The 27,686-nt window shown below is 39.4% G+C and overlaps 1 protein-coding gene across 1 annotated transcript in view; it reads right to left on the minus strand.

The window, feature by feature from the left end:
* PLPPR1 (phospholipid phosphatase related 1) overlaps positions 1-27,686 on the minus strand; it is a 278,562-nt gene that overhangs the window by 43,501 nt on the left and 207,375 nt on the right. The window lies entirely within an intron of this gene.

A 27,686-nucleotide genomic window follows, 5' to 3' on the forward strand; every position in this document is an offset into this window, starting at 1 on the left:
GCAAGTAATGAACAGCTCCCATCTGAGAGGCAGACCACAGCGAGGCGTATAGAGAGACCCAGCTTCTGCTGCCCCCACTCTCAGAGGATGCATGGGAACCAAGGCAATACTGCCATTCAGGACAGAGATGAAAAGTCAAAGAACAGTGGCATAAGAATTGGCAAGAAGTAGAGTGAGATCTGTTCATGGGCAATTTCAGAAAATACTAGAGATAGACTCACCTTATAAAATATTAGAGGCAGATAAATGATGAATGAATGAGTGAACAAACAGGAAGGCTAAAACCCAGAAAGGTTAAGTGAAACGTTCAGAACCACACCCTAAATTGCTGGCGTGGATGAAAACATTGTACAGGTGTCCTGTATCAGTCATCACTTTTATCCTTTTCCAAAGAGGTTTTGCCTTTATTCCAAAATGCTTTCTACCAGTAAGTAAAGGACTTTGCTGAGGATCACGTCTTATTATAGGCATATATCCTTCATGAGGTTTCGACACAAAAAAGGACATTTGATTCAGAAATGTCCCAGATACTCACCAAGGTTTAGATGTAGCCTTTAATAGGTATGAGGAGTTGGGGGAGTATGGAAATGCCATTATTTTTCTCATTCACATTAGGAAACACCAAAATGGCAAGGTGAGATGGTGATAAAGGTGGACAGAAAAGAAGTTATGAAATTATAGAAAATTAAGCTGGAAAAGATCTTGGAGATCTTCCCATCTAAAATCTTTATTTCATAGATGAGAAAACTGAGGCCCCGCAAGGAGAACTGACCACTGCTGGATTACCCAACAAGGAAATCAAACATGTGCTTAGACTTAGACAATCAGCAAAGCAGGGAAGCTAAAACAGAGAAAAAATATTTCAAAATTTTGATTTGTTTAAAAGTATCAAAGTAATCATTTTGGGAAAAAAATTAGAAATTGGAAGGGCATCTTTGTATATCTTTTATGGCTTAAAATTGTTTCTATTTGGAAGTACATAAGGGGCAGGGAGGGGGAAACCATAATCGTTCAGGGTTTAGTCTCAAATTCTTATTCTGGCCCTGGAATGACTAATCCAAGGTCACATAGCTAGTTAGTGTTAGACCCAGGACTAGAATCCCACATTTTCTGATCCCCAGGGGGCAAAACACCCATGTCATGGCATTGACATTGCATCCTATACAAAACTGTGGAGAGCTATGGGGACAGGCAAAGTAGCTCAACTCTAATGCAGAGAGGCACCATGTGGCATCTTTATCCATATTTATATCCATTTCTGTAGCCACAACATTGAAGCAGAGCCTCACACTCTGCTCACCCTCTCACACCAGGCACAGGCTCTGCTTTCAGTATGTTAGCTCTGCAATTCCTCCTCACTCTACTAGAAGGTATCATTTTCTTTAAGGGTCATTTGGATTAAGAATCCTCCCCCAGCCTTCCATTTTCTCTAACTCAATTCTTTCCTCTTTGGTTCAGAAGTCTTGAGTATTTTTTTTTTCAGATCTTTATTGGAATATAATTGCTTTATACTGCTGTGCCAGTTTCTGCTGTATTTATACATATATACAAAGTGAATCAGCTGTATTTATACATATATCCCCATATCCCCTCCCTCTTGAGCCTCCCTCCCACCCTCCCTATCCCACCCCTCTAGGTCCAGCTGCAATGTGTCTAAAGTACAAACTTCTAACCATCCTGCTATAAAGGTCTTTACCTTTTGGCCGTACCCATCACTTTATCTCCAGGTCAGCCCCACATCACACTTTCCAATCACTCTCTCTCACACATGACTTGCTTCTGGCTCTACAAAGATTATGTTCCATTATCTGGCATTTTCTGCCCCTCCTCCCCAGTGGACCTGCTGTCCCAACTTCTGACCATCTAGTAATCTCTGGACATTCGTGTGTGTTTCTCTGTGCCTGAAGTTGTTTATTGGCACCACATGTAAATTACCAACGCTCATGCCCACCTTCTCTACTGTTTCAAGCATTTTGTTTATTTCTTTTCTCTTTAGCAACAGAGAAGAGACTTGGATGAGGATATTTCCTATAAGGATGAGAGATAGGTGCTCTGGCTGGCAGCGAGTTTATAAAGTCAAGGCCATGAAGTTTCTAATTCTTTTTTGCTGCACTGGTCAATTGAGTTGACCCAATGGGCAGGAACCTAGCCAGCGTACCCGAATGTTTTGGAACTAAGATAACAGTTTGGGGCTCTGCCTCTGGGGCTGTCTCTGTCTCCTGTACAGGCCTGATCTGATTTCTGCATCTCTCATTCATGTGGCAGAAAACACATTTCTCTCTCTCAGCTTCATCAGCCCTTAGGAGAAATCTGCTTGGAGAACAGGCAGGATTGGTGGGGGCTCTTTGGATAAAACAAAAACAAAAATGGCATCTAGCTTTCTCTATTGAGGAAGAATATTACATTTTATTGGGTACATTTTTGCTACCACTTCAATTTTAAAAAAGAGAAAGGTGAAAGTGAAGTAAATCAAAGGAAAAAAATGTGTCTGTGTGTGTGTGTATGTAAGAGGACTCAACAGAAAAATGAATAGAAACTTTTAAAACACAGAATTGTCTTAACATCAAACATATCAAAATCAAGTCACAACAACAAAAAAGCCAAGGTCAGTATGTCTCAATTTGAAATACATAGAAAAAGTCTTGACTAGCTGCTTGGACAATTTAATTCTGGAAATAGCATTCAGAGAGAGTTGAATGAGTGAACGAATGGATGGATGAATCAAGTGTAGGGCACAAAGTAAAGAAGAGAGAACCTCGGAGACACCAAGTGGTAGAGGTAGATGGGAACTTCCAGAGACTACGGGACAGAACGGACCCATCAGCATGAGTCAGCTTGGCCTTGGCTCCTCCCCTGAGCGGCCGGAAACCCCTTCTTGTCATTTTTAAGCAATCCTTAAACTCCCTGGAGAGTCCTCAATAATGCCAGTTAGAGATGCACAGAAGCAAAAACAGAACAATTTGGATCTTGATTTCTAGGTTTCTTTCCTATTGAACATCCTCTTGTGACCGTATATTAAAAAGAAGCTTATGCATTTACAGCAGGTACAGAAACAGCACTTGATTCTGCTTCCACTAGCAGCGAGCTCTGCCCGGCCACACTGATGACACACACTTAGCCGTCAGGGTCCTCCCTTCCTCCTCCCTGTCCTGGGCCAAGATTCATCACTGTCTAGGTTTGTGTCACTCGTGCCAGCTGGCACACTTGCTGTCTCCGCTGCCTTCTCCAGCCCCATTAGGGAGGCATGGAGGGAGGCCATAATGTTGGTGTCACATGAGCAGATGGTGAGGCTGTGCTGGACCTGAGTGCAGGCGGAAGGGTTGACGGTATCAGTGTGAAAAGAGCAATTATGGCTGTGGCGAGATAACAAGGTGGAAGGGGCTCACGTACCAGGGATTTTCCTCAGCTGTCGCTTCCTAAGCATGACAACCAATATATGAACATGCACTAAATTCTGATCATCCCACAAAGATCCAGAAGCAGTATCTGAAATCCAGCCTCTCAGAGCTGACAGCACTGTTCCTACCCAGGCCCTCTGCTGATTGGAGTAAAGTGAATGGCACAGAGGGATAAGTGAGAAGGTCACAGAGTTGAGAGAAAAGGCTGAGATGCAAGATGCACTTCTATTTGGTCAGTAAAGTGTGAAGCCACTGTGGACCACTAATGTATAGATATGATAGGATATAAGCTGGGAGAGCAGGGGGCAGATCATGACGCAATGACTCACGTGCGTGAACGTGTGTGTGTGTCTCCAGGGATGCAGAGGCAGACACGTGACGTGGGAAGCAGACGTGGTCTAGAGTGTAAAGGGCATATTTTGAACTGGGGGATCCTACTGCTAAGTGATCAACCATCTCAGTTTGCCTAGGACCAAGGAGTTTCCTGGGACACGGGACCTTTCAGTGCTAACATGGAGATAGTCTTGAACAAACTGGGGTGCTAGGTCACTCTACCTGAGACAATGAATGTTTCCCTTCCCAAAAAGCTTTCTTATTGTGGTCCGCCCAGGAGCTATCAAGACCAACACCAATTAATCAGTCAACCAACAACTGCCTCTGTGTTCAGTCCCAAAATAAGTGATATGAAGGTGAGGAATTCTCAGACACTCTCTAACCTCAAGCAATCTGTGATCCAGTTGGGGAGGGCTCGCCAACACAGGAAACAGAGGAGGGTGTCAGCTGATCCCAAGTTGGGGTTCACACATGGCTGCATGTGTTTGCTGACCTTGTAGGCATGGGTGTTGGCTGAAGGAGAACACAGGAAGAGGCTACTGCATGGAGGAGAAGCGAAAGCAAGGGGATGGAGAGGACAGCATAGTGTGTGTTCCGGATATTGGTTTTGACTAAGCCTCAAGGACATCTGTTCAATTCCATAGAGAGAGGGGATAAAGGAAACTCAGAGCAGAAGGAACACTGCATCAGAGCTCAGACAATATGATTTGGCAGTTGCGATGTGGAAGCAAAGTCTTTGGACTCCACAGAATAGTACGCGTTAAAGATTTGCATAAAAATAAGGGGGACCCTTTGAGAGGGGCTGAAAGTTCTCCATAAACAACAGGGGCAATATCCAAGGAGAAGAGGAAGGAGTAGGAGGTGGAGGAGGAGGAGAGAGTGATGGTAAAGGTGATGACCTATACTATGCATATGTCTTAGGAACTGTTCTAAGCACCTGACAGAAATTAACTCTTCTTCTGCTCAACCACCCCATAAGTGGTACATACATTTACATTTTATAGAAGAGGAAACAGGCACAGAGAGATTACATGAATTGGATAAGGTCACACGATTCAGGTGAGCCTAGGATGATTACTGTAATTATGATGTATTTCTTCACACAAACTTGGGCAGCCTGGAGAAAATCAGGTCACAAACACGTCAGCATAATATTAAGGGCTAAACTATGCACTACAGACTTGCGCTCTTTATTCAAATGTCTCCTAGTATCAATTTCTTCAGATGTATGAAGGTTAATAATAACTCAAATATGCAATGAGGCACGTTTATGTAATTTTCATTTTGTTCTAAAATGAAGTTATACCAACTTCCACCAAATAAAGTAAGCAAGCATCAATGAGCAGCTGGAACAGAAGAAGAAATAAGTATGGAGACAGGAATTACACCCTTGAGTATAAGTTGTCCAATAGTCAACGCAATAAGGAAACATTGGTCAGTTTCACATTTCACAGTAGCTATAAGATAAAAACCAACCAATGGTTGAAGAGTAGGATCTTTCTGATATAGTGACTGGACAGGAATTCACCCTGAGTTCTCATAAGGGACATGATAAACAGTGGCAATACTGAGTGTGATGGTGCTGTTCTTTGTATGGGACCTCGTAGCAACTCACCATAGGCTGATGACATCACATTAAAGCTAAATGCACAAAAACAATATTGTGAGATAGAAGGGAGGAGGTGGGTGTTATGATTTGGTCTGGGCTGAACTTGAGAAATACAACACAATGAAAGGTTAAGACTGCGTAGGCTGGGAACTCTCTCTGCTGCTCACTAGGTGTGTGACTTAAATTCCCGTGCCTCCATTTCTTCATTAGTAAAGTGGGGCTAAGAAGGCTGTAGCACCTACCTCTTTAGGTCATCGTGAGGATTAAATGAGGATCGTGTGGTATTTAGAACAGTATCTGACTCATTATAGTAAGCATGTTCTAAAAGAATAGGTAGACTATGTATTCTTCAACACTCCTTCCTAATTATAGCTTCTCTCAGGTTAGGTTTTTAAAAACTACTGGGTAGCAGTGAATTAGATACTATCTTTTTTTTCCCTTTCAATCTTTATTGGAGTATAATTGCTTTACACTGTTGTGCCAGTTTCTGCTGTACAACAAGGTGAATCAGCTATATTTATACATATACCCCAATATCCCCTCCCTCTTGAGCCTTCCACATACCCTCCCTATCCCACTCTTCTAGGTCATCATCAATTATTAAGTTGATTTCCCTGTGTTACGCAGCAACTTCCCACTAGCTATTTTACATTTGGTAGTGTATAAATCTCAATGCTACTCTTTTACTCTGTCCCAGCTTCTCCTCCCCGCTCCCCGTGTCCTCAAGTCTGTTCTCTACATCTGTCTTTATTCTTCCTCTGCCACTGAGTTCATCACAACCATTTTTTCAGATTCCATATATATGTGTTAGCATATGGTGACACTACTTTTTACTAAGAATCCTGCTAGTGAACTAGACCTGCATCTTAAAAAAAAAAAAAAGGATTTTATTGTTTAATAATATTTCAATGTTGTTAGAGTACACTAGTGGAAGGAATGTTTTTTCTTAATTAATTTTTTAAGCTCTTTATTGGAGTATAATTGCTTTACACTGTTGTGCCAGTTTCTGCTGTACAACAAAGTGAATCAGCTGTATTTATACATATATCCCCATATCTCCTCCCTCCCACGACTTGGAATTTTGATGAGGCTACTCTCTGTAGGACAAATCTTTTAATCTTTCCTCATCCCAGTTTCTTCTGTGAAAAAAGACTGAGTTACTTTTCAGGGTTGTAATGAGAATTGAGCATATTATGCATAAATATCTATGATAGTATTTTGGCACATAGTAGATGCTTAATAGATGATATCACTAGTTATTATTAGCTTCATTTACTGTTACTGTATCATAATTTGTCCCTTATTATGGTGGTTTTCCAAACTGCAGTTCTCAAACCATTAGTGGATTGTGAAACACATGTACACAAGGCAGGGGTTAATGAGAATTTTTTAGTGAAAAAGAACAGAATAGAATTGAATATATCAGTTTTATACACAGTAAGGACAAGTTTTTTTTTTTTTTAATTTTATTGAAATGATTTGCAATGTGTTAATTTCTGCTGTACAGCAGAGTGACTCAGTTATACATATATACATATTCTTTTTCACATTCTTTTCCATTTTGGTTTATCACAGGATATTGAATATCGTTCCCCGTGCTATGCATTAGGACCTTGTTGTTTATTCATCCTATATATACTAGCTTACATCTGCTAATCCCAAACTCCCAATCCTAAGGACAAGTGTTCTCAAGTGAAACTTTTGTTGAGTATGTGACATATAGGCAGAAGGAGAATATGTAATACAAAGTGAAATATATTTCTTATTCTGGGTCATATTGAAAAAAATCCTTGAATACAATGTGGTTTTATTAGATACCTGTCTCATCATAAGCAAGTTCCTTATACTTTAGTGACTAAGATACATAGGTTCAAATCCCAAATCCACTAATTACTACTGCATGTCTTTGAACCAACTGTTTAATCTGTCTATGCCTTATTCCTTACCTGTGAAATGAGTTCTTATGAGAGTATTAAGATAACTATATGATTTGGTATATTAAAACCACTTAGCAGGCACTCAATAACTGTTAGCTGTTATTTTATTAAGACTTAAGTAGAATATATATATTTTTCTGAATAAGCAAACAATACCACATGCACTAAAATACATAACAGAATATAAAGTCATCATATTAGCTGGCACTGAATAATCAACTAGTTTTTCCATCTATAAAATAATGCTTCTTGATAAGTATCTAATTTCCACAAATATGAATTTTCAAGAGTCAAACTATTCTTAGTTTTGCTATTTGCAAATGATATCATCTCTCAAGATATGAAGGAATAAAAATAAAATATTAAGCAATCGATTAGTCCTCCTTTGTCAATGTATTTGAATTTTGTCTATTTTTTTATTTTCTGAAAGATTTAAAAAATTATTTTATTGCAGTAAGAACACTTAAAATGAGATCTACCCTCTTAACAAATGCTCAAGAGTACCATATTTTATTGTTGACTATAGGTGCAATGTACAGCAAATTTCTAGAGCTTATTCCTCTTGCTTAACTAAAAACCTCATGCCTGTTGATGAGTAACTCTCCATTTCCTTCTCAGTCTGGGATCTTTTAATTAATAGGCAATTAAGCTGTGGTTAAGAATGATATCCTCTTGAGAAAACTGAAAAACTTATAATGGACCAGGGCATGTATGAGAATTCATTCCTTCTTCTTTAAGGAAAACCAAAGGTGTACCCATAGGCAAGGATATGTAGATGAAATGAGATTGTTCAGTTATTCAACTAGTATTTATTGAGTGCCTACTACATGCAGACATTGGGGATTTTCAGTTGCTGACGAAACTGAATAACAAATAACAAAACTTACAAAATAGACATGAGTTTTGGACTCACAGGGCTTTCTGTGGGGGAGATAGATATAAAAACAAACTCAAAGGAATGATAATAATCTCTCTCATTGACCAAATAACCATGTCCCTTGAAATGCATTGTTCCATGATACTCATGCCACCCTGTGAGATGATGAGTCACCCTCATTTAAAGCAGAGTACATTTATCCAAGCTCACAGAACCAGTGAATGGTGGAGCCAGGATTTGAACCTCTGGTGTCACTTAAGCATAACGAGCTGATGTCTGTAAAATGCCTGGCCTAATGCCTACTTAGTAAGTGCTCAGTCCTTCCTTTCTCTTATTCTTTGATTTTTATTCACTTGTACTTTTCAATGCTTCTTTACATGGTTCTGGGGTAAGAGTAGGGGGTTGACTGATCACCCCCACCCCCTGTGCTTTCCTTTCTTAATATTTAAAAACACTACTTTCTCCTGCCTCTGACCATTCTGGCTCCTTTCATTTTTTTCATTTTTCCTTTTCTTCTGCCTGGTCTGTAAGTGATAGTGCTCTCCTAGGATCTATCCTTAACCCTCTTTTCATTTGCTTTCCATGTATTCTTTTTTTTTTTTTAAACACTGCTCTTTTTTATTTATTTTTTTTAATAAATTTGTTTATTTATTGACTGCATTGGGTCTTCATTGCTGCTCATGGGCTTTCTCTAGTTGCGGTGAGCAGGGGCTACTCTTTGTTGTGGCACGTGGGCTCAGTAGATGTGCCTCACGGACTCTAGAGCACAGGCTCAGTAGTTGTGGTGCATGGGCTTAGTTGCTCTGTGGCATGTGGGATCTTCTCGGCCCAGGGATCGAACCCATGTCCCCTGCATTGGCAGGCGGATTCTTAACCACTGCACCACTGGGGAAGCCCCGCTATGGCTTCTACTATTATATTGATTCCATCGACCCTTATATTATCATTCTTGGTCCTGCTTACTCTCCTGACCACCAACCTTGTGCTCCACAGACACTTTGAATACCACAAGTCTGAAATGTAATTCAGCATGTCTCCTCCCCTCAATGTGCAACTTCTCTTTGAGTTCCCTATCCTGGTAAATCCAACCAACATCTTCTCAGTCACCCAGGCTAGAAATCTCAACATCATCTTAGACACTTCCTCCAGCTTCCTTGTTCTTCCCACCCCATACCTGGTCAGCTCCCATATCTTTGTGACTGCAGTGCCCCTCCTATTTATCTCATTTTTCCTATGCCAACTGCTATATTTTTATGCAGGCCTCCATATTCTTTCACCTACACTACTGAAATCTTGTCCTGCTCCTGCTGCCTTTGGGATCTCAACTCTTTTATGCCATTACTTACCCTGCTACTAAAGAGTTATGCTTCTAAGGCACAGCTATGATTGTGTCTTTCTACTCCAAAATCTTCAGTGATAACTATTTCAGATAAACCAAGCAATTTTCTCTGTATTTAACACACTGGGCTTTGTCCCACTTGTGTTTTTGAGAATGGACAGAAGGCTGCCATTTAAATAGAGACCAACCCAGTAAACTCCATCAGGTAGCAGAAAATACACAGGTCTACCTCTCAGCCTGGGCTGCCTACACCTCCCTATCTGGCCACTACTTAAAGAACAAATGCAAACACCACATCCTTGTTTTTTTGCATTTCCGTCCTCTGGTATCCTGTTGGTGATTTATTGGTGAATAATATGAAGAAACATATAGTGTAGGATAATATTTTCAGGTAGATTTACAACTACACTGAGGAAGGGATTATTATTGGATCTAAGTCAAGCTAAACTGGGCCGCAAAATTCTCTTTGATCTTCTGCCATTAGGGATATATATTTTTAAATTCAAAGACACAGATGAATACATATAAGGAAGGTTAAATCTATAGTGACACAAAACTGGCAGGCATAGCTAATATTAGAGCAGAAAAAAATTCGAAATGATTTTGATGTTTGAAAACATTCCTTGGGGACAGATGTAAAGTCATACAGCAAGGCTTTGCTATTCTAACTTCAGGGACTAGCGGGAGTGGAAAGCCTAGAACTCTGACCTGAGAGGCTCACCAGGCTTGCCCTTCACTGACCCTGCCCTTCCCCAGGGCTGCTCAGACTCAGAGACAGGGAAGGTCAGAGTTCAACAGATGTTAAATGTGTGAGAAAATGAGAGTGATGAGATGAGAAGTCAAGAGAAGGCTTTGAAAAGTAAATCCTGAATGACTTTGATGCTACTTTACTTATTAAAAGTAAGAGAGGTAGGGCTTCCCTGGTGGTGCAGTGGTTAAGAATCCACCTGCCAATGCAGGGGACATGGGTTTGATCCCCAGGCTGGGAAGATCCCACATGCCGCAGAGCAACTAAGCCCATGTACCAGAACTACTGATCCTATGCTCTAGAGCCCGTGAGTCACAACTACTGAGCCCACGTACCACAACTACTGAAGCCCACGTGCCTAGAGCCCATGCTCTGCAGTAAGAGAAGCCCCTGCAATGAGAAGCCCACACACCACAATGAAGAGTAGCCCCCAGTCGCTGCAACTAGAGAAAGCCCAATGCAGCCAATAAATAAATAAATTAATTAATTAAAAAAAAAAAGTAAGAGAGGTAGATGGAGGCAACTCACAAATGATCCCTTTGGTCTAAAGTTCTGCAGTCCTACTACCTTCTTTGTTAACAAACTAAATTGATTTGCATGATAATTTAAGATTTCTCAGCAGAACAGTTAGAAGTCAGCAAACTACTACAAACACCAACCATGTGCCAAACCTCTCAGCTAGCTGGTAGGAACATAAAGATTAGGGAGTTCTTAGTTTTTTAAGGATATGAACAAGTGACCAAATGATCAGTGTTTGTATGTATGTATTTACATATTTATTTATTTATATTTCAATTTTATTGAAGTATAGTTGATTTACAATGTTGTGTTAGTTTTAGGTGTACAGCAAAGTGATTCAGTTATACATACATGCATTCTTCTTCAGATTCTTTTCTCATATAGTTTATCAAAGAATACTGAGTAGAGTTCCCTGTGCTATATAGTAGGTCCTTGTTAGTTATCTATCTTATATATAGTAGTGTGTGTATATTTATCCCAAGCTTCTGATTTATCCCTCCCCACCACATTTTCCCTTTGGTTACCATAAGCTTGTTTTCGATATCTGTAAGTCTGTTTCTGTTTTGTAAATAAGTTCATTTTTATCATTTTTAAAAATTAGATTCCACATATGAACGATATCATATGATATTTGCCTTTCTCTGTCTGACTTACTTCACTTAGTATGATAATCTCTAGGTCCATCCATGTTGCTGCAAATGGCATTATTTCATTGTTTTTATGGTTGAGTAATATGTATATATGTACCACATCGTCTTTATTCATATGTTGATAGACACTTAGGTTGCTTCCATGTCTTGGCTATTGTAAATAGTGTTGCAATGAACACTGCAGTGCATGTATCTTTTTGGATTATAGTTTTCTCCAGATATACGCCTAGGAATGGGATTGCTGGATCATATGGTAGTTCTATTTTTAGTTTTTTTAAGGAATCTCCATACTGTTCTCCATAGTGGTTGTTTACATTCCCACCAACAGTGCAGGAGGGTTCCCCTTTCTCCACACCCTCTCCAGCATTTATTGTTTGTAGATTTTTTGATGATGGCCATTCTGTGAGGTGATATCTCTTAGTTTTGATTTGCATCTAATGATTAGTGATATTGAGCATCTTTTCATGTGTTTGTTGGCCATCTGTACGTCTTCTTTGGAGAAATGTCCTTTTAGGTCTTCTCATTTTTTTGATTGGGTTTTTTGTTTTGTTTGACATAGAGCTGCATGAGCTGTTTGTATATTTTGGAGATTAATCCCTTGTTGGTCGCTTCATTTGCAAATATTTTCTCCCAATCTGTGGGTTGTCTTTTCATTTTATTTATGGTTTCCTTTTCTGTGCAGAAGATTTTAAGTTTAATTAGGTCCCACTGTTTGTTTCTGCTTTTATTTTCATTATTCTAGGAGGTGGATCAAAAAAGATTACTGCTGTGATTTATGTCAAAAATTGTTCTGCCTATGTTTTCCTGTAGGAGTCCTATAGTATCTTCTCTTCAATCCATTTTGAGTTTATTTTTGTGTGTTATATTGTATTTTCATTCTTTTACATGTAGCTGTCCAGTTTTTCCAGCACCACTTACTGAAGAGACTTTTTCTCCATTGTACATTCTTGCCCCCTTTGTTATAGACTAACTGACCATAGGTGTGTGGGTTTATTTCTGGGCTTTTTATCCTGTTCCATAGGTCTATACTTCTGTATTTGTGCCAGTACCATACTGTTTTGATTACTGTAGCTTAATAGTATAGTCTGAAGTTAGGGAGTCTGATTCCTCTGGCTCCGTTTTTCTTTCTCTGGATTGCTTTGTCTGTTTGGGGTATTTTGGTTTCCTATGTAAGTTTTAGAATTTTTTGTTCTAGTTCTGTGAAAAATAACATTAGTAATTTGATAGGGATTGCACAGAATCTGTAGATTGACTTGGATAGTATACCAAGAACATGGTATATCTTTCTGTTTGTGTTGTCTTCGATTTCTTTCATCAGCATCTTATAGTTTTCAGAGTTACAGTTCTTTTGTCTTCTCAGGTGAGTTCATTCCCAGGTATTTTATTCTTTTTGATGTGATGGTAAATGGTATTTTCCCCTTAATTTCTCTTTCTGATCTTTCATTGTTCATGTATAGGAATGTAAGAGATTTCTGTGTATTAATTTCGTATCCTGCAACTTTACCAAATTCACTGATGAGTTCTAGTAGTTTTCTGGTAGCATCTTTAGGATTTTCTGTGTCAGTTGTTATAACTGGATGATGGATTGATGGAAGGAAGATGAAAAGATGGATGGATGGATGGATGTTGTGACATCAAGAAGAGAATAATAATTGTGAGAGACAAATGATAAGATGGGAAGGGTTACATTGGCAGTAACATCTGAGCTGGTTGTATGATATAGAAATTTATGGCTTTTGGAGCTAAAGACCCCGATGCAATACTAGATTCACCACCTAGTGGCTTCAGGTAATGTACAAGGTCTCTCTGATTCTCAGTTTACACATGTATAAAATAGATATAATCATATATAACACTTAATAGTGAAAATTAAGATATGTAAAAAGAACTGTTTAGCTCATGGCTTATAGTACTTGCTGATAAAGGGGAGTTCTTTGCCATCCTTAGCCTCCTCATAGCAAAATAAATAGCAGAATCTTTCTAGAAAGCCTCATAAAAAAAGGTTACATAAAATCAACTGACCAATCAGAAACACTACAAAATTTAAGGTGTTACCCATATGCAGGGCCCCACTGCCCTGTGGGAGAAGGGTAGGCAGACAAGGTCCTGGTTGACTTGGCTCTCAAAGATGACTTGAGGATTGGAGAAAGGAGACAAACTGTGTTCAGCTTCTTGGTTGAGTATCACAAGGAGGTGGAAACGGAAACCATTTCTAAGGGCAGCCGAATGGATGGTCAGGATATTCCACATTGAGCCATCTCACTCTGATGATACAAAGGAGGATGTAAAAGGGGGAAAACCCCATAATTTGGAGAGGAAGCCCTAACTTTTGGTCTTTTTCTGCCACTGACTGGCTTCTAAGGAATTTGAAATGAGATTCACACACCTTTGTGTGTCTTTGACCAACTCAGGACATATAAATCCAGGAGCTACAGGGCTGTGTGTGGCCACCTGAACCTGGAAAAGCCACAAAGGCTAATTCACAGTTTTATATAGAGAAGAATGAAGTGGACATGCAAAGTCAAGAGACCATAAAGCCTGGAGAGAAAGAATAATCTTGGTTCTGATGATTTTTCAGTTCTTCCTTTTAGTTTGTGCTGAGGCCAGTCTATGCTTCCTGGGTTTCATTGGATTCACTTTTATCCTAATTTTAAAAGTTTTTGGCTTCACATAATGCAGTTAATTTTCTGTTATATGAATCCAAAAAGCCATGGCCTAAACAACCTACCCTGTCCTTATAGGAGTTAGTCGGTTAGGGCATGGGAATGAAACCTCTGCTCTAAACCCACAAACCCTCTTGGACTCGACTTCCCTGGTGCCTGACTTCTTTGTAGGAATGAGCATCATTGGGTAAAAAGCTAAAGGAATAACAAGTGGACTGTCTGAATGCCAGTCTTTAGACTCTGACACCAAATACATCACTTCCTCTTGTGGAGGAAGAGGAGAAGTGTGTAGATGTAAGAACCAGGCCTTTGTTATGCCATCCATTCCAGTCAAAAACACTGAAGGAAATCTTTGGAAATATGGTTGCCCAAGCATCCAGAATAGTGAGCCCTCCTCAAAAGAAAGAAGACTCATGTCATTTCTGACAGCTGAAACACACGCAGCAGACTTAGTAAATGAATAAGTAGGTCTAAGGGGGTCTGAGTGGGAATAGGAAAGGAAAATCTCATTAATGTGTGAGGATGAGGCCTTCTCAATTTTTAAAGAGCCAGTTGAAGAAACTACACTTATGCAATAATTTCAAAAGGAAACGTAATTTTCTTGGCATCTTTAGGATTTCCTTCGTTAATAATCGAAAGAGGTTTTCAGTGAAAGAGATACAGGCTTAATCAGCAGGCACAGCCCCTGTGTGAGCAAAGCCTGGTATCACAAGCGAATACATTGGCCCAGGATTTGAATCACCATCATTGCAGCCTTTGCTTTCTAACTGAGCACTGACTTGGCTTTGGGGAGACTGGTTTGACTTTCTGCCTAAAGAATGGCTTTCTAATTTGTGCTAATGAATCATTCTGGGTCTTGTGCCTAGTCTGAAAGGAAAAAAGGACTTTGTTCTTACTTCCTTTGGCCTATCCATGCTATACTAATATCCACGTTAAAATCCTAATATATGATGTTCCAAGTAAAGGTACCTTATTTAAGGACTTCAACTATCTAATCTGCTTAACCTAAGGAAAACATGATAGGATGAGATTTCAGCCCAACAAAAGAAATTTGCCTAGTCATTCTGTATCCTTCTGTAGTAGGATTAAGTTCTATGGGGCTTCACAATATACTGTACTTTTCTTTATTTGGGGGTGGGGTCATGTAATGTGTTTTCCATCATTAGGAATACTTTGGTGTAGAACGCTAGGTGTAGACCGCCATAATGAAGAACCCAAAATGGATGGACATTAAACATTAAAGCCCCTGAAATTGTCTGGAAGTTCTCCTTGACCACCTTCACAGCATGAGGGTCCCCTGTACAAACCTAACGTGATCCCAGCCCTTATGATATTGCATGGCCATCTCTGATTTTCCTGTGTCTTCTGCCAAACTATAAGGCCCTAAGGGAAACAATTCTTCAAATTTGTAACCCCAGCTTAGCATAGGTACCTGATAGGTATTTAAAAGATGGTGGTTGAATGAATGGATGCCATTCTACAGTTTGCTTTACTCACAGTAATTCTGCCATCTGTTCAAATAATATATGACCTGAAACACTTTGGAATGTCTTATTAGCAACATTTTGGGACGTCTTATTAGTATACTGGTTAAAACTAAAGTTTTCAATATAAACCAGCATGTTCTGAATAGTGCTATCTGGTATGCAAGATGCTAATAGGTGCTTTGGAGAGAGAGAGAAGGAGGGTGGGAGGAAGATCTGTGGCAAAAAAATTTGTAAGGATTTTGCTCTTAAAAATGAGAGATATTTTCATGGGCTTACTGTTTCATGATTTTAAAAGGATACTAGAGGTAGAGCTATAATAGATTTCTGTTTAAATGTTAAAAATCATTGTCATCTCAAATAAAAACATTGAGAGTTCCTGTTTTCTACAATAAGAATCTTTTCTCATCATGAGCTTTTAAATTATGGATTTGGGAGAAAAGGTACTTGAAAGACAATTTTATGACTCTAAAGTATAATGGACACAAAACTTTCTGCATGCCACATACAACAAATATTAAAGATTCCAACTGAAAAAGAATATTAAGGAAACAAGATAGAGCTTCCTACATTTGCTTTCAAATAATTTTGAACAGAAGTACTTAAGAGACCATTTTAATTTTCCTACCCGAATGGAACATGATTCTTCTGTTTCCACATGCATTGCTAAATGATTTGGGAATTAGGCAAATAAGAAGGAAAAACATTTTTTTAAATCAACTGGTTGCTTTTCTTTTTAATTAAAAGAGGTAAATCTCAACATTGTAAAAGATTTAGATGGTCTCATTTTCCTTTAAATTTATTGGACAGGATTCTCCTTATTTCCCTTCAAATTAATAAGTTGCCTCTAAGATAGTGCTTTCCCCAAATACGTTAGGAAAATCCTGCATAAATGAACATGGACAAGAACCTCATTCCAACTCCTGGTGGCTGGTGCTCAGGCCTGCACCTGCTTCACTCGCTGCAACTAAATCTTAGTGAAAGCAACCAGGTGAGCAGCTACAGTCATCTAACTTACCAGTTGTTTCCCATTGTGGGAATAATGTTTTGCATTGATGGAAAGGTGCTATATCCGTATTCTCAATATGGTAGCTACTAGCGGTATGTGGCTATCAAGCCCTTAAAATATGGCTGTTGCAACTGAAGTATGAAATTTTAAATTTCACCTTAGTTTATATAAATTTAAATAGCCATGTATGGCTGGTGGCTAGATACTGGATAGTGCGTGATGGCTTTGCATGAGCAGGGTGGTATCAATACTATGAACCAAATATAAATTTGAACCTTTTAATTTTTTTCCAGTTTTATTGAGAAATAATTGACAGAAATCACTGTATAAGTTTAAGGCATACATCATGATTTGATTTGATTTACATATATTGTGAAATAATTACAATAGGTTCAGCTAATGTCCATCATCTCATATAGATATAATTTTAAAAAAAAGAAATAAATAAAGGAAAAATTTTTTTCCTTATGATGATACCTCTTAGGATTCACTCTCTTAACAACTTTCCTATATATCAGGCAGCAGTGTTAGCTATAGTCGTCATGTGGTACATCACATTCCTAGTACTTATTTTTAACTGGAAGTTTATACCTTTTGATCACCTTCCTCTAATCCCAATCCCCCCTCCTTCCACCTCTGGTAGCCACAAGTCTGATCTCTTTCCCTATGAGTTTGTGAACCTCTTCAAAAACAAAACACTTTAACACATAATAGTATAAATTGAAAATTTTTTGGAATTAATACATGGTATGTATTTATTCTTCTAGACTTTAGAGTACATAAAGTAGAATCATACCATACATGCTGTTCCACAGCTTGTATTTCTCTTAACATATTTTGATGATCTTTCTATGTTAGTACACAGAGATCCTTACAGTTACCTGAGCTAATATGTTCTGATTGACAACAGGTATATTCAGGAACCAGAATAAAAAAGAAATAGGTGGAAACTCAAAAGAGGAGAGCTTTACATGGCAGGCAGAGGAAATTAACCTTTTATTGTACACTTAAACGGAAGTAACTGAAGGATTTTGAGCAGAAAAGTGGTGCCATCAAACCTGTCATTGAAGAGGGTGACCTTGATAGAAATCTCTATTAGATTGGAGCAGAGACCCTTAGCAGAGAAATCAGAGTTGGTATTGTACAAAAGTTAGTTTACAGGTCAGTTACCAGGTAGTCAAATACCAGTAATAGTGCAGCGCTATCACATTTCCAGAGCAAGCTCACAATATCCTATTTCACTTCTTCCCTTGCAATAGAATAGAAGTAAAATATTGTCTGTTGTACGTTTAGTTTTCAACTACCATTGTGAAGATATAAAGTAATTCATTCATTAAACTTTTATTGATAGGCTACTACATGATAGGCACTGGGAATCAGCAGTGTAAAAAATAGTCTCTGTCCACATGGGGGAGGCAGTAGAAAAGAGTAGATTTGCGGGCTGGGGAAAATAAGAAGTTTAATTTTTTTTTAAAGATTTATTTATTTATTTATTTTTGGCTGTGTTGGGTCTTTGTTGCTGCACGCGGGCTTTCTCTAGTTGTGGCAAGTGAGGGGTGCTCTTCATTGCGGTTGCTGGGCTTCTCAGTGTGGTGGCTTCTCTTGTTGTGGAACACGGGCTCCAGGCATGCAGACTTCAGTGGCTGTGGTACGTGGGCTCAGTAGTTGTGGTGCATGGGCTTAGTTGCTCCGCGACATGTGGGATCTTCCCGGACCAGGGCTCAAACCCGTGTCCCCTGCATTGGCAGGCAGATTCTTAGCCAATTTGTCACCAGGGAAGTCCAAGGAGTTTGATTTTGAACATATAAATTTTGAGATGCCTATTAGACATTCAACAGAAACATCAAGGAGGCAGTGGTCTATATAAGTTGGAGATATATTTTGGGAGTCATCAGAGTATGTGATTGCCTAGTTAGTGAGCACACACAGAGGAAAGGGAAGTCCAAGAGATGTGATGAATGGGCAAAAGTGAATGAAGAAGCTGGTGACAAGAGTAGGGTTGGTGGGAAAGTAACAGTGAGCCAAGAATAAGAATCTCCAAAGATGAGAGATGAGATGGTCCAAGACTACATACAGGGGCATCAAGGAGGCAGAGTGAGTGGCACTGACTGACGGCATGAGTCTCCAAGCAGAGTGACTTTTTTTTTTTTAATTGAAGTATAGTTGATTTACAATGTTGTGTTAGTTTCTGGTGTACAGCAAAGTGATTTAGTTATGTATACACATATAAACATAGATATATATATATACACATACATATATCTACATTCTTTTTCATATTCTTTTCCATTGTGGTTTATCACAGGATATTGAATATAGTTCCCTGTGCTATACAGTAGGACCTTGTTGTTTATCCATTCTATATATGCCAGTTTGCATCCGCTAATCCCAAACTCCTAGTCCTTCCCTCCCCCACCCCCTTGGCAACCACCAGTTTATTTTATGTTCCTGATTCTGTTTCTGTTTCATAGATAGGTTCATTTGTGTCATATTTTAGATTCCACATATAAGTGATATCATATGGTATTTGTCTTTTTTTTTCTGACTTACTTCACTTAGTATGATAACCTCTAGGTCCCTCCATGTAGCTGCAAATGGCATTCTTTCTTTCTTTTTTATGGCTGAATAATATTCCATTGTATATATGTACCACATCTTTATCCACTTATGTGTCGATGGACATTTAGGTTGTTTCTGTGTCTTGGTTATTGTAAAAAAGCTGCTGTGAACATAGAGGTGCGTGTATCTTTTTGAATTAGTTTTGTCTGGGTATATGCCCAGTAGTGGGATTGCTAGATCATATGGTAGTTCTAGTTTTTTGAGGAACCTCCATACTGTTCTCTATAGTGGCTACACCAATTTACATTTCCACCAACAATGTAGGAGGGTTCCCTTTACTCCACACCCTCCAGCATTTGTTATTTGTAGACTTTTTTCCTCCCTAAACTTATTTATTTATTTATTTATTTATTTATATTGGATGTGCTAGGTCTTCGTTGTTGCACGTGGGCTTTCTCTAGTTGTGGCAAGCAGGGGCTACTCCTCGTTGCAGTGTGCAGGCTTATTATTGCAGTGGCTTCTCTTGTTGTGGAACACAGGCTCTAGGCATGCGGGCTCGGTCATTGTGGCTCGCAGGCTCTAGAGCGTAGGCTCAGTAGCTGTGGTGCATGGGCTTAGTTGCTCCACAGCATGTGGGATCTTCCTGGACCAGGGATTGAACCTGTGTTCCCTGCATCGGCAGGCAGATTCTTAACCACTGCACCACCAGGGAAGCCCCTAGACTTTTTTATGATGGCCATTCTGACCGGTCCAAGGTGCTACCTCATTGTTATTCTGATTTGCATTTCTCTAATAACTACAAGCTGAGGACTTCTAAGGACAGTCTACAAGAGGCAATGAGGAGCAAGGACAACACCTACCCCGTCTCTAAATCCAGTAGCACAAGGGATGTAGGAAATAAAACATGGCCAGTTGGGAGGGCTGCAGGGAAGCAATATAATTAAGAAAGCCAAGTTCATAGTAAGAAGAAGGAATTGTTCAGACAAGGTTAAGAAGATAAGGGACTTTACTGATGACAGATCTGTGAGTTTTGGAGTTTGCAGGGCAGCAATGTAGAGGTTGAGGAAGGTGGGTGATGGGATCAGTTAGAGATGCATGGAGCTGTGTGGGCACAAGAGACCACAGGGTGAGAGGTGATGTGAAGTCCTCGTCTTCTCACTGTGGTTAAGACAGATAGGGACAAACGGCAGGACAGAATTAGCCCTAGTGTTCTTTGAGGCAGATTATTGGGGCTGTACTGAGAAGGCAGGAAGAGACAGAGAAAGCTCTACATTGTGTTATGAGTTAAAAAAAAAAGCCTTTGTGTGCTAATCCAGGAATGTGACCATTTAAAAAACATTTCCTAAGTTGTGGCAGTTTAGCATATCTTTAGGCATCTCTAGGCAGCACGGATTCCACACTTATCTCAACAAATATATGTTGAATATCCACTATGGTACCAGGTATGGGAAAGGATGGAGAGAGAGGAAAGCAGTCATCTCTAGGAAACATCAGTCCTCAAATGTAGCTGTGCCTGTTGTCTAGCATGTGATAAGAAGAGACCTGGCAGTTTCAAAACCTTTTCTTGCTCTTTGGGATTCCAGGAGGTGCATCTCCCCCTCTGTCTCTAGAACAGAAACGGCCAGTGGTCCACTTCTCCAAGTACTCTCATGTTGGAGACTGTGGTTCAGAAATGCCTGTACCATTTTAAAATAAGTACCTCATTGTCAGAGAATGACACAAATATAGGACCAACATCTTCATTGTTCAAAATATAGAGGACCTAAACCTACCCCCCACTGCCAACATGGCTTCCTTTCCCCTGTTTTTAAAGAAATGAGAAAATGCGAAGAAAAGTAGTCGTTTGAAATCAACAGAGCTAGAAATGACAAAAATCATGCCAAATGTGCTATAATTATGTCTGACAGCACCAGTTATTCTTGGGACTCTTTCCTGTTGAAACCAGTTGGGTCTTCAAATCATTTTCCACAAGGCACTCCACACAGTCATTATCAATTGATTAGAACCAGGCCACCCCTGATGATATAAGGGGTGCTACCTTTTCAGATATACGATGTGGGTCCTGAAATGGGTTAGGCTGCCCTGAGGTTTGCAGTACATGCTTGAATGGTTCCCGTGCTCCTTCAAAGTACTCCACATTCCTGAGATAGGAAAACTCTGGTTCCAAAGTTTCCTCTCCAGTAGAGAGGCACATGGCAGGAGATCCAGCATGGGGTATTGCCAGACATCTGCTTATCAATGGTTTCTTTTAATTTTGGAGGAAGCCAGTAACTTCAGTAAAGATGGCTACCTCTTGCCTCAGGTAAGAACCCCAATTCTGTCACCTGAGAGTGCTGGCTGATGAAATTATGGTGATTCTACTAAATTCAGAGCATTGAATGGAACAAATATTTTTCCCTCTAATATTAGCTTAAGTTGTTGCCAAATATATTTCATTAGGAAGAGGTTATTATACCCTTCTAACAATTCTAGGACCACCACTCAGTTTGAGTCTTGGCCTGGCAGAGGCTTTCTTCACTGTGTCTTTGGAAAGAATGTCCAGCTATGTGGTCAACCACATAAGCCCAGAGTTTTGGGGTTACTTAAACAATTTCATTTAGAGAAGCAGACACTGAACAGACACAGCATTTTTGTTCTTATGTTCTCTCTAAATTGAACTAAGATAAGAACAGGCATTAAGCTGCTTAGAGATTTGAACTAGAGGAACAATTATTTTAATACACATGATAGGAGAAAGGCTTTCAGAGCCTTTAATCTTCTGATTCTTATGAAAAACTGTCACTGTATGGATATCTATGCCTGACTGGAGGTTCTGCAAAGCAATCTAAGCCTTCTTTTTCTCACTTTTATCCTCTTGGGTTGATTTTTGTTCCTTTTGAAAACGATTGTTCCATTTAAAAACTTTCTGAACATGGCACAATGCATAATCTGTATCATTTAGCACTCTAAGTACTCTGCCATTATACTAGGGTACTTATGACTGAGCATGTTTTGTCAATGGAAATTTATTCAATGAGATGTGAAATTACTTTAGAAGACACATTTAGAGCATTTGATTTGAGCCAGGCATGTTGAGCTGAAAACATTCAGGAAGTTAGCTATATTCTTAAGTCGTTAATAATTGTTCATCATAAGCTATCTTTTCATTCTTGACTGCTGCCTCTGCCTTCTGACCTCACGAAACAGGTAGAGTAGGGAATCCAGCATATGAAAGATCACCTCAATGGTGCCTTCACATTTTCATAACATCTTTGAGGTCAGAATTGTTATAACTTAGAGGGTGCAGTCAGGGTGCTGGTTTGAGCCCCACCAACTGACACTTTACACCTCACATCATCAGCCTCTTACTGTGTCCAAAAGTAGCTTCTGAAAACTGCCAGTACCAGTGTATGCGATAACCCAGGCTTAGCGCCACCCCTTCCTAGGCACAGGTTCTCTGCTTTCTATGAAGTAGGATAGGATCTCTATTCTCTGGGGATCAGGAAAAATATTTTTCACTGGATATGTTGAAGAGGAGGTTATATACTCATGAAGACAGAGAGGTGTGGGAGACAGAATAGTAATAATCCTGCTAAGATAGTCCAATGAGTACTCTGGGTCTGGAAGGCACATCCTTCCATGTGGGAGCCTGTGAAAAATCAGTGCAGCAAGCTAAGAGGTCCCCAGAGATTGTGAACACAGAACAGCTATTGTGTTCCCAGAGCCTAGTATGTGTAGGTGCTCTGTGTGTCCTTGTTCAGTAAACGGATGAAAGCCAGAGGAGAATTGCAAGATCCACACACCAGATGGGTACCAGTACCACCTACAGCCCACGTTCTCCAAGTGCCTCAAGTCAACCATTAACAACAAGCAGTACCCCAGAAATTGCCACATAGTAAATCTAAACCGTAGTAGAAACTGAAAACATGTTCCCGCATAAATATCTCTTTAGATTCCCTTCCTTTCCCCGTAACAGTTGTAAAAATCCTCCTCTCAGACCCTGCAGTGAAGGACAGGTTGATATAAGTGCCCAGTTAGGTCATCTAGAAGCCTGAGAGGGGAGGAATGAGAGGGAGCTTGAGTTGCCTTTGTGTTGCTTCTTTACATTTTCTCTCTCTTGTTGGAGAATCTTCTGTGGAGGTCAGATTTCTGAATCCAGTTGTCTGAAGGTCTCAGCTCCAGATGACATGTTGTTGGGACCCCCCCCCCTCCTTATGGGAGCTGCTGCCCGTGGCCTCAGGGAAGAGCCCTGACACAAGTGCAGAGGCCTTTCCTTGAAGCAGAAGCTTATTTCTCTGGCACCTCTCAGCAGCCCCTGTGGTAAATGAATGGCATTAAAGGTCCCAATTCTTCTCTCTCCCTGTGTCCACATCCTTTCTTGCTGTTCCTCTTATTGAAGGGCAGTGACTTACTTTGGCCAAGGGGACGTGTGCAGATGTGACTACAAGCAGAGGTGTGAAAAGCACTTGTGTGTCCCCATGTGCTCTTGCACCTCTGCCTCTGCCAGGAGAACACGCCGGGTTAGCCTGCTGGAGGGATGCACAAACTACATGGAAGACAGCCAAGTCACCCCAGGTGACAGCCAATGAACCTTAGGATATGTGAGACCCTGACCATAGCTGGTCAGCTCTCAGACCCATGAGTGAGCCAAGCTAAGACCAGAACCACACAGTAAGGTCTAAGCAGCCGTTCTATGAACTCATAAGCTAAATAACACCCACTGTTACACACCACGGAATTTTGAAGTATTTTTTAATGAGTCATGCAACAGACATCAGACACAGCTACTTTTTCTTTTTTGCTCTTGAGGGGTAGTATAGTTCAGTGATAAGTGGACCAGACTCTGGAAGCCCAGAAGTTGGATTTAAATCCTGCCTCAGCCACTCACTGACCCTGGGGACAGTCACTTAAATTCTCTATACCTGTTTCTTCACCTGTAAAATGGAGACAATAGTATTTACCAACAAGGGCTGATGTGAAGATTAAGGGAACTAATTATATATGCCAGCATATAGTAAGCACTATAAATGTGGTGTTATCATTTGCTACTATGTTGATTTGCATTTGTGAAAAGAGAACCAAGGAGTTTGATCCTGCATGTCTGAAGACTTGCTCCTGTCCTAATTAAGGAAATGTCAGTGGGATTTTTCCATTGTTTTTTTGTTTTTGTTTTTGTTTTTGTTTCACATGACACTGCTGGTTTCTCTGGATGGTCAAGAGGTTTTATAAGTTGGCCTCGTTTCTTTTCCCTTCTTCTGAGTCCATCTGTACCACATCTGTGGATATTTATTGAGATTTTTGTCACTAAATGTCATTTTCCTCTAGATTTCAGTGTTTATGCTAAACTTTTCCTTGTTTTTAAAATTTTGAAAGGGATATGGGAGAGGTGATTAGGAGGCTTGTGGACAAGTAGCTATTTGATTCAGAAGTAAGACAGTATAGTTTCAAATAATCTCATACAATCTTGTTTAGTCTTTCCTTGTTTGAATTTTTTCATTTATTTAAAATAACTTAGATTAATATTCTTTGCCCCTTTCCTCATATTTTGAGTCTGTGTCAACATGTGTAAATTGAAAACTAACTGCAGAATTTCCTTGGTTTACATACTGAGTTATTTCTCTGGATCATGGGATTAGAGACTGTGGGAATTAGAAGGCACTTTACAGATTAGTCAGTCTCTTTACCGATGAGGGAACTGAGGCTCAGACAAGCTCAGTAACTTGTTTGAGGCACCAGAATAAGTTAAAGACCCTGGATCAGAATATAGTGCTTTCCCAAGTCCAGTGGCCTTTTGTTTTTTATTGTTCAATATTTGATATGTATAAAATGAGGAATTTGGGGATTAACATATACACACTACTATATGTAAAATAAAAACTCACACACTCATGAAAAAAAATAAAGATCTCTAGATGAAGCAGACATAAGACATGAGAACCTAAAAGATAAATCAGTCTAGATAATTAAATTCTCACAAATGAAGTTTTAATGAGAAAGAAGAGGAGAAACAATGGAAAGAAACTCTTTGAGCTGTGTGGGGAGCTCTATGATGAGGCCAGATTTGGCAACTGGAAAGTATACAAGGTGAAAGGAGAGAGAGCCAACTGAGACCAATAGAAGACAGGGGATCTCTTTTATAGTGTGTTCAGGTGTATAAAATCCAAAGTAAATGGTGGTTAGCAAAAACGCTACAATTAAATTTGATGCAACAAGACAGAATGATGATATTGATGGTGATATTGGTGGATGGTACTTAGAAAGCAGAATTATTTAATATTGGTCTGTCTTCCCTGACTAGAGAAAAGACCTTTAGATTTAAAAAATGAGAATGGCGTTGGTCCCAAATGTAGAGAGTGATTGAAGAAAGAACAAAGCTGCTTTCAATGAGTTTAAATATGCTTTACAAGAGAAATCACATCCAGGACACTGAGAAACTTGTAAATGAGAGTATTAAGACATTACTGAGAATAAAAGAGAAGCAGGAAGGTTAGATATGGGCAAACATTATTTCCAAATTAAAAAAAATGAAGTATACAGACTTAAAAGCATTGCTAATGATGATTATTGAATTTTACAGTTATCGGGACATGACTATAGAATGCTACAGGGCAACTTTCTTTGCTCTTAGAGGAGGAAGCACTGATCACTCTGAGCCAGGATAGGTTCACTAAACAGGAGTCAGGTCATCTCAGGCTGATCTTATTTCATTCTTTATCGGAGTTACTAGACTGGCATAGCAGGGATATGAGTTATTTGTGCTCTGTCTAGGCTACATCCAGGAATCTGGCAAAACTTGACCTTGAGAATCTTGATGGACAAGATAGAAATGTGAACTGGATGACAGGTATATTGAATACTGGATGAACTCAAAATGAGTTTATTAATGAATCAATAATAATATTAATGGAAAAAACCTAGGTGTGTGTGTTTCTCAGTCTTATGTCAGTGAGTTAGAAGTCAGCCTTACCAAATCTGTCAGTGATGAATGTGAACTTTGAAGGGATAACATATATATGGAAAGAAAAAAATCAGAATCCAGAAAGTCCCCAATGGTCTTGAATAAGAGGATGAATTTAACTCAAAGAAATTTCATAGAGATAGAAAGCAGAAGCCCTAACACTTGGGTCTAAAATAATCTATTGCTGAAATATTGGGTGGTAGATATGAGAGGGACATAAATGTAACTTAACAGAACAGCAATAAAGAAACAAGATTGAGGAAAAAGTCTTTCCCCTCCTGGCTGTTAACTAATTTGTCTCTCTTGAAAACAACTGCTCCCATTAGTTTTCCTCTTCTGCATCTTGCACCTCTCCATCCTCACTGCAAAAACAAAATAAAACAGAACCAAAAATAATACTCTCCCTTGATTTTATTAGTGCCTTTAGCTACCACCCAATCTTTTTACTTTTCTAGAATGCAAAGCTACTCAGGGGTTAACTTCATGTGCTCTAGCCACTCTTCTCAAATTGGCCTCATTTAAGTCATCCATGACTTCCTGATTGAATAACTCAAACACTTTTCAGTCCTAAGCTTATTTAATTGATGCCTCTGCAGCATTTGACACTCCTGGTCACTTTTTTAATTCTTGAATTTCTCTCTTCCCTTGGTTTCCTTTCTTTTGTGGTTATTTTCCTGGTCTCATAATTTCATTTCAAGTCTCTTTTGCCACCTCTCTTCTGCACACCTCATTCTACCATTGGCTCTGTATCTTTTTCTCATTGTCAACTGCCTCTTATATGTTGAGACCTTTATTTCTTACATAACCCCTTTCTTGAGTTTTAGACTTTACTTTCTCCTCAACTTCTCTAATGGCTTCAGTTACCACCTATACTTTGATTAGTCATAGAAATTCTAACCCAAACCTCTCTCGTGAACTCTAAACCCTTATTTCCATATCCATACTCAACACCTTCCTCTAGATGTTTCTTAGGCATCTTATACTCAAGATTTTCAATCTGAATCATAACTGCTCTCCCTCCACCTCCTAAAACCTCTTCTTGCAGTATTTCCTTCTCTGAAAAATCACACCACCCCTCAAACAAGCCAGAAAATGAAGCATTGTGCCAGATTCTTCCTTCTTTCTTTTTTTTTTTTCCCTCCACGTTCAGGAAGACTCCAAGTGTGGTTGATTCTATTTCCTAAATACCACATTGCCACTACAGCACTTCTTCTCAAACTTATGTCTATTGATTTCCTTTTCTAGAGGATATTAATCCCAACTCCTTAGCATGTCACCCAAGATCTTGTCGAGCTGAGTCCCTCTTTCTCTCTTTACAATCCCATCTCATAGTTCTTCCCTGCAAGCATCCAATAGACTAATTATCCATTTCTACTAAAAGTAAGGTTACCTATGTATGTCTTGCTTCTGTTATACTTTTGTGCCTATTTGAATGTTTTTCCTTTTGCTTCAATTGTTCTTTCTTTTTTCTTTTTTTCCTGATGAAATTCTTTAAGGCAGAATTCCTGTTTTCTCTAGGCAGCATTTGAAACTTTCTCTTCTGTATTCCCATAGAGCCTCATTTTCCTATTATAGTGCAAAACAGAGAGCAGTAATTACTTGTTTTGCATGACAATCTTCATCA

The sequence above is a fragment of the Hippopotamus amphibius genome, chromosome 2 (assembly GCF_030028045.1).
Source record: "Hippopotamus amphibius kiboko isolate mHipAmp2 chromosome 2, mHipAmp2.hap2, whole genome shotgun sequence".
NCBI classification, from domain to species: domain Eukaryota; kingdom Metazoa; phylum Chordata; class Mammalia; order Artiodactyla; family Hippopotamidae; genus Hippopotamus; species Hippopotamus amphibius.